Source organism: Manacus vitellinus, unplaced genomic scaffold (assembly GCF_001715985.3).
Source record: "Manacus vitellinus isolate BGI_N305 unplaced genomic scaffold, ASM171598v3 scaffold_6_pilon, whole genome shotgun sequence".
Classification (NCBI taxonomy): Eukaryota; Metazoa; Chordata; class Aves; order Passeriformes; family Pipridae; genus Manacus; species Manacus vitellinus.
In genome coordinates this window covers 40,424,819-40,436,944 of record NW_021940750.1, presented here as the reverse complement: position 1 = coordinate 40,436,944, position 12,126 = coordinate 40,424,819, and positions in this window count along the sequence as shown.

Sequence of the window (12,126 nt, the reverse complement as noted above, 5' to 3'; positions counted from 1 at the left end):
GCACGGTGGCGGCGGCGGCGCCGGGGGCAGGGAGGCTGTCCCGGTTATTTATTCTCTCCCCGCAGAGCTGTCCCTCCGGCTCACCATGATGTTCCGAGACCAGGTCGGCGTGTTGGCCGGGTGGTTCAAGGGCTGGAACGAGTGCGAGCAGACTGTTGCGCTGCTCTCCCTGCTCAAACGCGTCAGCCGGACCCAGGCTCGCTTCCTCCAGCTCTGCCTCGAGCATTCCCTGGCAGACTGCACCGAGCTCCACATCCTCGAAGGGGAGGCCAACAACCCCGGTGAGTGGCGTTTCGCCGAGACCCTCCCCGAGCCGCGCTCTAAACGCCGTCAAAATTCATAGAAAAATGTTAAAAATACACCCAGGAAACGAGCGCGGTGTGGGAGAGGGGGCTCCCCGGCTCGATTGCGGGAACAGCTTCTCTCCTTCTCTCCTCACGTTTTATTTTCCAAACGGGGTTCGGCTTGTTTCAGTTTGGTTTTTTCACAGCCAACTACTCCGCTCCATGGCGTGGTGTAACTACGGTAGCATGAATGATTGGTGGGTTTTTGTTGTTTTTTTTTTTTTTTCCTCTCCCCCCCGCGTTCCCCCCCTTCCTCCTTCCATGCAGTTTCCTGTGAAATAAGTAAGTCAGGTCACGTAGAGTCTGGATTTTCTGGGCTTCTTTTGGACAACGTGGCTTGATTTGCTCTCTGCAACATGCAAAAGCAGCCCATCGCTACCTCAGACGAACTGTTGTTGTATAAAGGTCTGGGTAACTGGGTTATCCTATTTTTTTTTTAATTTTTTTTTCCCCAAATGTGGCAATTCCTATTTCATCATTCAGATCCTGTTTGGACGCATTTTTTTTTTTCCTGCAGCTCTGAATACCCCTCTTGTGTTTCAGCAGAGCTCTGAGAAAATACGGGTGGACTGTTTTAGGTTTCTGGGGGTGCAGGACAGAAAATGTGCGTGGCTACGGAAAGTGTATTTTGCTTTTATTTATTCACCATTACAAGTTGCTCAACTCCTGGGAAGTAAATGGAGTTAGAGCAGGATGGAAATGGCACAGGCGCCGGGCGAATCGTGCCGTGTGCTCCTCTATTTATTTATGGGGGGGGTGGTTGTTACAGATGTGTGTGTTCCCGAGGGGGGGATGTAAACAGGGATGCAAGTCGCTTAAAGTAGAGTTTTTGCAACGCAGAGACAGAGCCGGGAAGGCAAAACGTATTTTAGTGTCTTTTAGTTGCGTGGTTCTGTTCCTCCAAGCCCTTAAAAAAAATCCCAAATCGTAAAAAAAACCCACCCAACCCCAAAAAAAAAAAAAAAGCGAAGCAGCCCCCGCGCGTTGCAAAGCATGCCTTTGATTTAAAATCCCCGGGGGGGAGAATTGGGATTTGGGGTTTGGGCTGTGCACGGGGAAGCGGCCGCGTTCCGTGATGGGTGGAAATCTTGCGGCCGGATCCCGAACAGAGCCCCCGGTGTGGACGGGGCGGGAGGAATGCAGGGTCCTTCTCCAGCTGTTCCCTATTAGAGCACCGAGCCGGCAGGGTTTGGCAGCTGCCTGTGCTGCCATTTGATGACAAGGTCCAGCGCAGCGCCGTGTTCCACCGAGGAGGACGGATTTAAGTCCTTCTGCAGGAAACCGAGCCCGGGGCTGCTCCGGCGCAGAGGGATCGGGGCTGGCTACGGGGGAGCCAGGCTGGAATTGGCCGTTCCCTTATATAGCTTGTAGGAATGAGAGGGAGGAATGCTGCGTCTGGGCGCAATACTGCTGCTTTTATAAACAGCTGAAGGGATGAACCTCATCCATCCCTTTGGGTGGGGAGGCCCCGGGGGGGGGCCTGGCGGGAACACGCTCTCCAGGCTGGGCTGCTCCAGGATACATTTGCAGCCTCCCATGCCAGCCTCAGCACAGCCTTGCCGTGATTCCCTCTGCGAGTCGGTGCGAGCCGTGTATTTTTAATGTTATGTTTTTGTCAGCATTGCAGCTTTTCATTCATAGCGTGGTTTTGGTGGTAGCCCAGTCCCCTCGGTCGGTCAGGGGATCGGAGGGGGGTCATTTGCACCCTGACGTCAGGAAAGGCGAATTACGAAGGAAAACGGGGGTTTGAAGTGTTCCTGGACACGGAGTCACGTAGGGCCGCCTGTGCGGTGGCGTTTCCTCGGGGTAAGCCGGGGTGCAGAGCAGGGGTTGGGCCGTTCCCATCTCTGCTCGTGCGAGCGATCCCTGCTTGCCCCTGTAATCCCGTTGACCTTGCTTGGCGCGAGGATTTCTCCTGCGCGTGGAGCTTGGCATCCCGCCTCCTGCCTGTCCCTCAGTGCGTTGGTGGAGCTGCCTGAGCGTTCCCTGACGTTCCTTCCAAAAACGAGCTGCTCCTCCAGGGCGTTTGTAACTCCCGTGCCAAAACCTGAGTCTGTTGAGTGCCTCTGTCTCACCAAACACCCCCCTCCCCCCTTAGGCTTTCCCATGGGATGGACATATCCATGCATCCCGTGGAGCAGGACGTGCGCTTTACCAGGCACTCCTCTTGCAGCGGAGGGAAGGTTAGCTGAGATTTGCAGGCAAGATCTGTTAAGAAATGGCTTTATAGTCTCCAGTGTTAGCACTGCCTTCTTCGTGAAACCACCTGTATTCCTTAAGTCGCTCCTGTTCCGTGGCTGTTTTGCAGCCTGGCGCTTGTCACTCGCCTGGCAGTGGAATCACACCAGGTCCTGAGCGGCAGCGTCATCATCGAACCTTGTGCTACTCGTTACTCTTTGAATCCTGGTGTTTGCATAACTAATTTGGGCTCGATTCTCTCCCGGGCTGGGGCCTGAGGTGGCTCCTGGTATGTTTTCCTGGTGTTTGCTGGCTTGGAAATGGTGGCTCCCTGCTTGTAGGTGCCCCACCGGTCTCCCTGTTGATGTTGGGATCGCGGTGGTGCTGGTGCACAAGGGACTGTGGGGTGGTGCTGGTGCACAAGGGACCGTGGGGTGATGGGGTTGCACAGCCCTAATGGGCTGTAGGAGTTGGCTGTAAGGTGTGGGATGTTCCCATTCCATGGGGCACAGGTGAAATCCATTGTCTGGGAAGGGGTGTCACCATGACTTCGGCAGCGCCAGGCTGAATGTAACGTGCTGGGCTGATGTGCTGGAGCAAGTGTTGGAATTACGCTGGGTCCTCGTGGGAAGGGAGTTGTTTTGTACATGCAGGACCTGTTGCTTGTCCCAGCCCTGTGGGGAGGTGGGAAAACTGGAATATTACTCCTAGTTTATGGTCATTCAGAAGAGGTGGCAGCCCTGCTGTTGTAATCTGTGGTGGATGAACACCGTCCTTGGCAATATCATCACCAACAGTGTTGGTCCCAAAGGGAGAGCAGAGCTTTGATATCCTCACTGGCTGGTGGGGCTGGGGCTCGTGAGCTTTCAGATGTGTGGAGCAGGCAGAGAGGAAAACTCCTCTCAGTGAAGGTGTCCAGCTTGTTTCTTGCCTGGTGACAGGTCTGCCATATGGCAGATGAGATGGGAAAACCTCAAGGAAGAAAAAATCACTCTTTTTAACTAGTTAATTGCTGTGGAGAAGCAGGTACATTTTGAAGGAGTTTTGAAGTACATTTTGAAGCAGGTACAGTTTGAAGGAGTTCTATCTTGGTTTTTCTCCAATTGCGAAGGTGTTTTCATAATCACAGCCGAGCTCTCCTTGTTAGGGCTGCAAACCCAGCGTGGTTCTGCTGTGTACGACCCTCAGAAAGCCCTGAGGAGCCTCCTGCTTCTGTGGTTCTTTGGATTCCTGCTCAACAGGAATAGAACCATGGATAGAACCACGGATAGAACCACGTTGCCCACCTCAGATGAGAGATGCCTGCAAGACATCCTGCAGAAAACTACACCGGTGTCTGGGAGCAGACCGGTGTGGTGACTGCGTGTGGTGTGGGGGCTGCCCAGGTGGCTGTGAGACCACCTTCCACCTGTGGTCTTTCTAAAATTTAAAGGCATTGCTTGATTATAAAAGGAAAACAGAAGTGGGAAGCCAACACAGAAGGAAATCTGTACTTTTCTTCATTGGTGAACTGCACATCTTGGGGTTGTCCTACACAGAGGCCTCAACGAGCTTTAATGGTTTAACTGGTGAAGAATGTGGGTTATTGCTGATTCAGTTTGAGCCTGAATGGCTTGGCCTGCTGGGCACGGGGGAGAATATGGAAACCATATTATCTGTGCACAGAAATAGAAGTTTCAGGTATTGCATAGCACTATTTAAAAGCCTGCTATAACTTCCTTCCTTCCTTCCAGCCTGGCCTTGCTGGGCAGCTTCAGCCCCAGCTGCTCGGAGCCGTCAGGACGCGGCGACCTCCTTGGAGCCGCCGGTAAAGGTCAGGCAGGAGCATTCTGTGCCTTGTGGGAAAGGGACCTGTGCTCTTCCTGAGGCACTGAGAGATGCTTGGTATGGGATACAGACCCAGTGAGCAGATAGGGAAGGCTGTATCCAGGAAAAGTGGTCTGTAGGCTTTGGGCGTGGAATGCAGGATGTGCTTCTGCTTTCCTCTACTTGGGTATCCCCTCTCTGGGATGGCCAGAGGTGTGACTGGTTTGTTTTTTTTTTCCAAAGTAGTCCCACATCCCATCCCACCAGCCCTGCTTTCCTCACTCCTGTGCTCTCTGCTGGTCAACAGAGGTGCCCAAAGGCTCCTGAGGGTCATCCAGGCATCCAGACACCCACCTGCACCAAAGGAAGAGCGGCACCTTTAAACTCCTGACCTTGAAGGACAGCAAGTTTTCCCTGCCCTGTGCACGGGACATTAACTGCTCCTCCACGTGTTAGGGCCAAAATCTTTATTTCACTTCAGCAGGCTGTCAGGTGTCACAATGGGAGCATTGGGATGACCCAGATTCCTCATCCTGGGAAGGGAGGACTGGCCTGAGGAAGAGATGAGGGTTGCAGGGAGCCGTAATGTCTTTTAATAGAGCAAGTGATGCAGCTGGAAAAAATGGCCAGGCACGAAGGTGCAGCAGCTCAAAGGAAGGCTTGTGTGGTTGTGGAGGTTTTTTTTTCCCCAACTGTACGAGCTGGTCTATTAAAAGGTATTACATGTTCCTGCAGACCTTGCTTCTTATATCCTTAGGTCCCTGTGGCTCCAGCCATAGAGCTGTTGCTGCTACCCTGGTCACAGACAGTCTCCCAGCCCATCAGAAGCTGCTACCCTTCTACCTTGCAAATTTTGCAGTTTACCCCCAGTGACCCCCCCCACTGATGGAAAATTATCCCAGTGCCCAGTTTGAGGGTGTTTTCCTTTTTTTTTTTTCTTCATTTTTCTTGGCTTGTAGTTGCATTGCAGTGCTGAGCTCTGGTTTAAGTGCCCTTGGGCTGTGTGAGGGCGTCGCTGGGCTGTCCCAAGGAGGGACTGGAAGAGCCAAGGAGGTGTCCCAGGAGGAGGATGGGGCTGGGAGCTAAGCCCATGTTCAGTGGGGGTGAAAGGAAGTTCTAAGTGCAAGGCATTGTGTGGTCCTTCCACACAGTTGTCTCTGCCCAGAGAGGGGTGTGAGCAGCTCTGCCTGTTAAAAACCAGGAGCTGGAACTCCTAAATGAAGAGAATATAGAATCTCACAACAGTTTTGGTTGGAAGGGACCTTAAAGTTCATCCAGTTCCAACTCCCTGCCATGGGCAGGGACACCTTCCACCAGACCAGGTTGCTCCAAGCCCCGTCCAGCCTGGCCTTGAACGCTTCCAGGGATGGGGCAGCCACAGCTTCTCTGGGCAACCTGGGCTGCTGAGCTCTGCAACCTCAGATCTGCTGAGCTGTTGGACACACTTCTTTTAATCTGTGTGCTGGTGCTTGAGCTGCTGCCAGGTTTTGTTTGCAAACTTGGGGGTAAAACCTGTCTGTGCTGGGCTTTTTGGAGAGGTGCAAGGGGAGGGGTACAGAGGTACAGAGCAGTGTTAGCCAGCACTGCACACTCAGTATTCTCTTGCAGTTCAAAGATATTTTTATTTTTAAGGATATTTTTCAGAGTGGCTCTGGGAAGCACCACAGGCCAACATTTGGCTTGTGTCAGTCCTTGCTTAGAAGTAGGTCTGTGGCATGGCATGACAAAGGCTTCCCTTTGCTGTCCCCCTCACCCTGATGCTGGGACCTAGAGGAGACTCTTTTGGGCTTGCACTTCACTCTTTGGTATTTTCTCCTATTTGCTTAAATACTCCTTCCCTCGTGGTTCCTGGCACGTGTCCCTTGCAGTCAGAGCAGGAGGAAGATGCTCCCTGTGGCTCGCTTCCAAAGCACTGGGAGCACAAATGGCAAGGTCTCTTCCATGAGCAGGGCTAACAAGGGCCAGGTTGTTTGGGTGGGGGGTGGCAGCACTTGCCTGGGGGAACATTTTTGGGTAGTAATGCTTAAAATGGGAAGGAAAAAATTAACGAATGGGAACAGCCTGGTTTGCTGTCTGGTGCATCACTGGTGCAAGAGACTTGGCCACAGATGGGCTGCTTTCTCCCAGAGAGACTTTTCCATACTTTGCAGTGTCCATTTAACCATTTTGTCAGATAATTCATGGCTCAGTGAGGGGCCTGATGTCAGGCTTAATTTCCCTACTGACTTCATTTGGGAAATATCCCACTGTTGAAGTGCACGTGGAAGATGCAGAGAAGCATTTCATGCATCGTCACAGACCTGAGCTGGCTTGTTCTCCCTTGACTCCTACCCAAGTGCCTCCCTTCTGTGTAGGTGTCTCATATTTGTGCTTGGAAAAGCAGTGGATCTGAAATTCTGTCCCACCACGGCGGGTGCAGGGAGGAGGAACTGCCCCGAAGGGGAGGAACTGCACGAGGCATCACCGTCCTCAACCCATGATGGGAGAGGTTGAGGACAGCTTTAGCTCTAGAGCTGAACAGGAACCAGCTGTAGAGCCATCAATTAAAATAATCTAGTTTGTGAATACACTTATCTGCAAACGAGATTAAATGGATGAGTGTGGAAAGCGCTCCGCTCGTAGCCTGGGCCGCTGCCGGTGGATGATCCCCTGCACAGTTGCATCCTTTGGCGTGTCAGACCTCAGCATCTGAGCAGAGCTGTGTGCCTGTCCCACCATTTTGTATTTTACATCTACATTTGGGCCAGTTGATGCTACAGTCAGCCAAATTTTCCTGCCGTTGCCCTGAAGGAGTTGATGAAGGTTTCTGTGGGTCACGGTGCGAATTCCCGCCTCCTTACAATTTCTCAAGCTCTGCCCTTTCTTTTTCTCATGTTCCATCAAAAAAACGCCTGTATTTAATTTGTGGCCCAGGAAAGCCATTCTTTGCCAAGCTGGGAGTTGTGTTTGCAGTCAGGGTAACTGAAATAGTAATCGATGTGAACACTGGCTTTATTTTAAGGTGCACCCGTCAGTGCTTTAGCGCTCCAGCATCGTGCTCGTGTCTAGTGTTACCACAGATAACTGCTGGGAGAAAGGGCACCCCTTGCACTGCCACTGCATCCAGACCCCGAGATGGGAGCCCGCAGCTCCTCGGGGTTGGATCCCTCAGAGGAAGGAGGAGCTGCTGTATTGTGCTGCTGTACTGTTTTGGGGGTCCCACCTGGTCGCCCCGGTCTCCTCCCCACTCCTCGCGCAGTGCCGAGCGCGTGCAGGGCCCACCCAAAGCACAGGTCGTGGTGTTTGAAATCCTTTTTGTCTGCAGAAACCCCCCAGGGGTGGTGGGATGAACCCTCACGTGAACTGTGCGTGTGCACGTGCCCTTTGTATTTTGTGTTTTCACTGAGTAAACAAGACCATTACTTTTTTACTAACTCTGGGTTACGCAAGAGCTTCTGAGGGATCTAAAAGAGGTTGCAGGTCTGATGCAAGGGATCCACAGGCTTGCATGCTCATCCTTTTTCCTTAAAAAAACAATATGTGTAACTCTCCAGCGCTCTGGTCCTAAGAAGGAGACCCAGAGATTTACAGAGGTCGTGTCTGAGCGTGAGTTTGGCGGTGGCAAACAGCCAAACCAGTGGCTTTCCATCTTGGCCCGGGAATCACAAATGAAGTTGAGGTTGGAGCGAGCAGATCCGTTCCCGACTTCCTCTTCCGCAGCAGATGCGTTAAGTGGAAGGGCAGGATCTCCTCAAAACAAGGTTGGAATTGTTTCTCTGTTGGAGAAGGTGTTGCTGGCTTTTCTGTGGAAGGGGGTTTTGCAGGCAGAGGGAGTTGTGTTTCTGGCATGGGGGGTATTCCAAGCTGAATTTTCTCTCACAGAGCAGAGGGCTTGGGATGGTCTCACCCAAGGCACGAGGGCCGTGCAACTCAGAGTGTGAGTAAGGAGCAGAAAATGAGCCTGGTCAGGGTGAGGAGGCAGAAACCCAGTTTGCTTTGTACTGACAGGTGCCTTGTCTCCTTCTACCTTCTTCTAGTGATCTTTCCATGCCAGAGACAAACACGTCTGGCTAAGGCCAGAGGAGGTGGAATGCAGTGATTTCCCAGCGCAGGCTCATGTGTCTGGTGCCTGGCTCACAGTGTGTGGTTTTATTTGAGTGTTTGCATGAGGTGACTCCATGGCAGGGCCATGTCAGGGGTTTTGGTGAAGGTGCCTGAATTTTAGCACCTTTTTTTCTGAAGGGTTCTGTGCATGCAGGGCTGTGCAGGTGTGTGGTGCAGCACCTCACCTGAGGCTTCCTGCTCCTGTCTGGAGGAGTGATGACTCTGTAGACTTCTGATCTTCTTGAAGCCAAGGTGTAAACCATATATTTCTCTGCTATTAATCGTGGCTGCCCTTCTCAGGGCCTTTGCAGTGCTAAAGCTTTCTTGTATCCTGTGAAAATAATCCCTGGGTGTTGTCCTTGAACAAACTCGTGGTCATTCCACGTTGTGAGCCTGGGACTGTCTGTGATGGGAGACATGGATGGCTGGTACTGACGGCTCTGCTGCACCAGGGGCTGAGCCAGCTTCCCCCACGGCCCCTGCAAGCCTTCCCTGTTATTTGCAGGAGCTGGATGTGGCCCAGCTGGTTGAGCTATCATGCCTGAAGATGTTATTTTACTTAAAATAATGTTAATATTGTGACTGTCATCTGCAGGATTCAGCAGCTCCGCTCCGTTCTTTGCTCTTGAGCGAGGCAGCCCTGGAGTAGAAGCACAGAGTGCTTTAAAAAGCTTCTCCTCTGTTACTGATCCTCACAAGTAATTAATTCCAGATTGCTCTTTTTTCTTTTTTTTTTTTTTTGATAAAACTCATTTCAGACAAGCTACAAACCTGCCTTTTAAGCAGTTAGTTCTCCTGCTCCTTGCCTGGTGGGGAGTGGGCACATGTTGTGTTTGGAGTTTTAATTGTAGTTATAAGAAGAAATTCAGTGGGTGGATAAAACAGGGTTTGACCAGGTTTAGCTGGAAGCGTTTTAAAACCCACTTTCCATGCCACTGCATTTTCTTCTTGTTTACTGTGTTTTTAACCCTGAACATCACAGATCAGTTCTTGTCATTGATTTTCTTGTGTCAACCCCTTCTCTCTGTCCTCCAGCTGCAATGGGAAGTGAGGGAAGAAAATGGGGAAAGAAATGTGGAGGAAAAAACCCACAATTTTTGTCATGGAGAAACTTGCCTGATCTGACGTTTGCAAGCAGGACATGGTGTTTCTGCAGCAGCTGTGGTCTGCATCCATGCATTTCCCTGCTTTTCACAGCTTTCCTGTCGGGATATTCCTCCTGTTTCTGATGCAGCAAACATCAATGTGATTTTTCTGCCTTTTTTCTGTCTGTTCCCTGGTGTGCTCAAATTGCCACAGGGTCAGCTTGGTTCTGGGTAGGTTTTTTTTTTTTTTTCCTGAATCTCACCGTTCCAAAGAAGTGGATTATTAAAATAAAAATACAAAGTCTCCAGGCTGTTTCCCTCCAGATAATGCAAACATAGATGAAATGTTGAGTTATAACTACCTGAGTGACCTTTTAAGATAAGAATTGTTATTGACTGGTGGTATTATGTTAAACTGATAAGAGTTCTTTTTAAAAGAGGAGGGGAAGAAAGCCCAGCAAACCCTTCAGTAACCATAACAACTTACTCAGCAGCACACGGACACAGCTCCTTCCTGATGCTGCTGCTGGAGGCTTCAGGGTGGCCTGTGGGGATCTCATCTGGCAGCCCCTCAAGGGAAACTGGGAAACCTCCCTGGAGCTTCAGGTTGTGCTGTGAGGGCTGCCCGAGGTCCCTTGGCTGCTCCTGTTGCTCTCAGCCCCCAGATTTTCATCATCTGTAGGGAATTCTAGCTGGAGAGTTGTGCTGGGGCTCAGTCCTGTGCTGTTTCATCCAGCACCACAGGTTTGGGTGTGGTGGCAGGGGTGGGTGCTATGGGAGAGGGTGCTGGGAGCGGGAAGGATCATAGACTCCCAGAACAGTTTGAGTTGGAAGGGACCTTAAACCTCACCTTGTTCCAAACCCTCTGCCATGGCCAGGGACACCTTCCACTATCCCAGGTTGCTCCAAGCCCTGTCCAGTCTGGCCTTGAACACTTCCAGGGATGGGGCAGCCCCAGCTTCTCTGGGCAATGCCAGGGTCTCACCACCCTCACAGTGAAGGATTTCTCCCTGATATCCAATCTAACCCTGCTCTCTGACAGCGTGAAGCCATTCCTCCTTTTTCTGTCACTCCAAGCCCTTACTCAAAGTTCTTCTCCAGCTCTCTTGGAGCCCTTTTATGTACTGAAAGGGGTTCCAAGGTCTCCTCAGAGCCTTTTCTTCTCCAGGCTGAACAGGGCTGCTTTTGAAAGTCAGAGGAGGATGCTTTTGACGGTCCTTGCTTAAGAAATGAGGAACCAGGCAAGGAAGTCCCTTCTTTACTGTCACCGTGCTGGCAGACTCCGTTGGAGCCCCATGGGGAGCTGGGTCCCAGCTCTGTGCCCAGCAGAGGTGCCAGCTCCTGTTTCAGGTTATTATAACAGAGTAAGGAGTGTGATGTGAGCCCACAGGTAATCCCAGCCTCCTTTGGCCCAGCTGAGCCCTGCAGGCTGTGTTTGCACGTGCTGCTCCTGGGAATTCTGTCCATTTAAAGCGGAATTCACACTTCTGCCATGCACTTGGTCACCTTTTGTTAGGAGGGGTTGCCACTGAGACTGTTGGAGCTGCAGAAAACCAACTGTGAGCAACTGATTTTTCTTACCACCTTCTTCCTCCCCATCCCCTTGCACTTGTATTAACTGTGAGTCGTGGGTTTTCCTAAGTTTCATGGAAAGTGAGTGTCCAGGTTCACGGCTCTCAGGTCAGGGCGAGCCTAAAGGTTGACAAGCAAGAAAGTGAAGACCCAGGAAGTCTAAAATGAGAGGGAATAGGCCTGATGAAACATAAAATACTCCAGATATTCCATTAGAACACATATGAAATATGTGAACATATATGAAACATAAAATACTCTAAATATTCTGTTAGAATTAGGGATAGTGGGAAAACAATCCACTTGAACCTGTAGCAGAAGAGGCAAAGGTGTGCAACTCTGTGTGTCTGCTCAGGAATTCAGTTACTTAAACCTGCTCTATTCCAAGTCATGGCAGCAGCAGGGAATCTGTGTAAAGGTGTCAGCTTGGCCTGTGCTCACCAACCTCTCCTCACATTCTTCTGGAGCAGCCAGTTGGATGCTGAGTGCTTTTTGTAGCCGGTGTCAAATCCCGGTCAGCCAGAGAGCCTTTATAAATAAAGGTGTCTGCTGGAATTCAGGCATACGTGGATAATAGCTGCTGTAACTCAGCTGTCCAGCCTGGCTTCCTGGCTTTTATAGATGACTGATCAGAGATTCCACTGAGAATGAGGATTTAAGGGGATGGAGCTGCTGGAAGTGGTCTCTGTGCCGATAAGTATAGCGAGGCTCTATCCCCGGGACAGGTGGCCGGCGTTGCCCTCCCTCCACTGCTGCCCCGGGTTTGTATTTCACACAAGGCAAATGTTGCATTAGTAAAAGGTGTGTTGTGGTTACATGGCAGGGGCTCTGCAGGCTTTTTTTTTTTTTTTTTTTTTGCAAGCTGCACTCGAATCTTTCGGTTTGTCTTTTTTTTTTTTTTCCCCTTTTTATTTATGGGAGCGGGTAAACACTCGGAGATCTCTCTGGACAAGCCACAGCAGCTGGAGGATACTGGTTTCTCTATGGAGTGGAGGAATTTCATCAGAGGAGCTATTGTTTGACTGTGTTCCCAGCATTTTGGCAACTGTTCTTTAGAT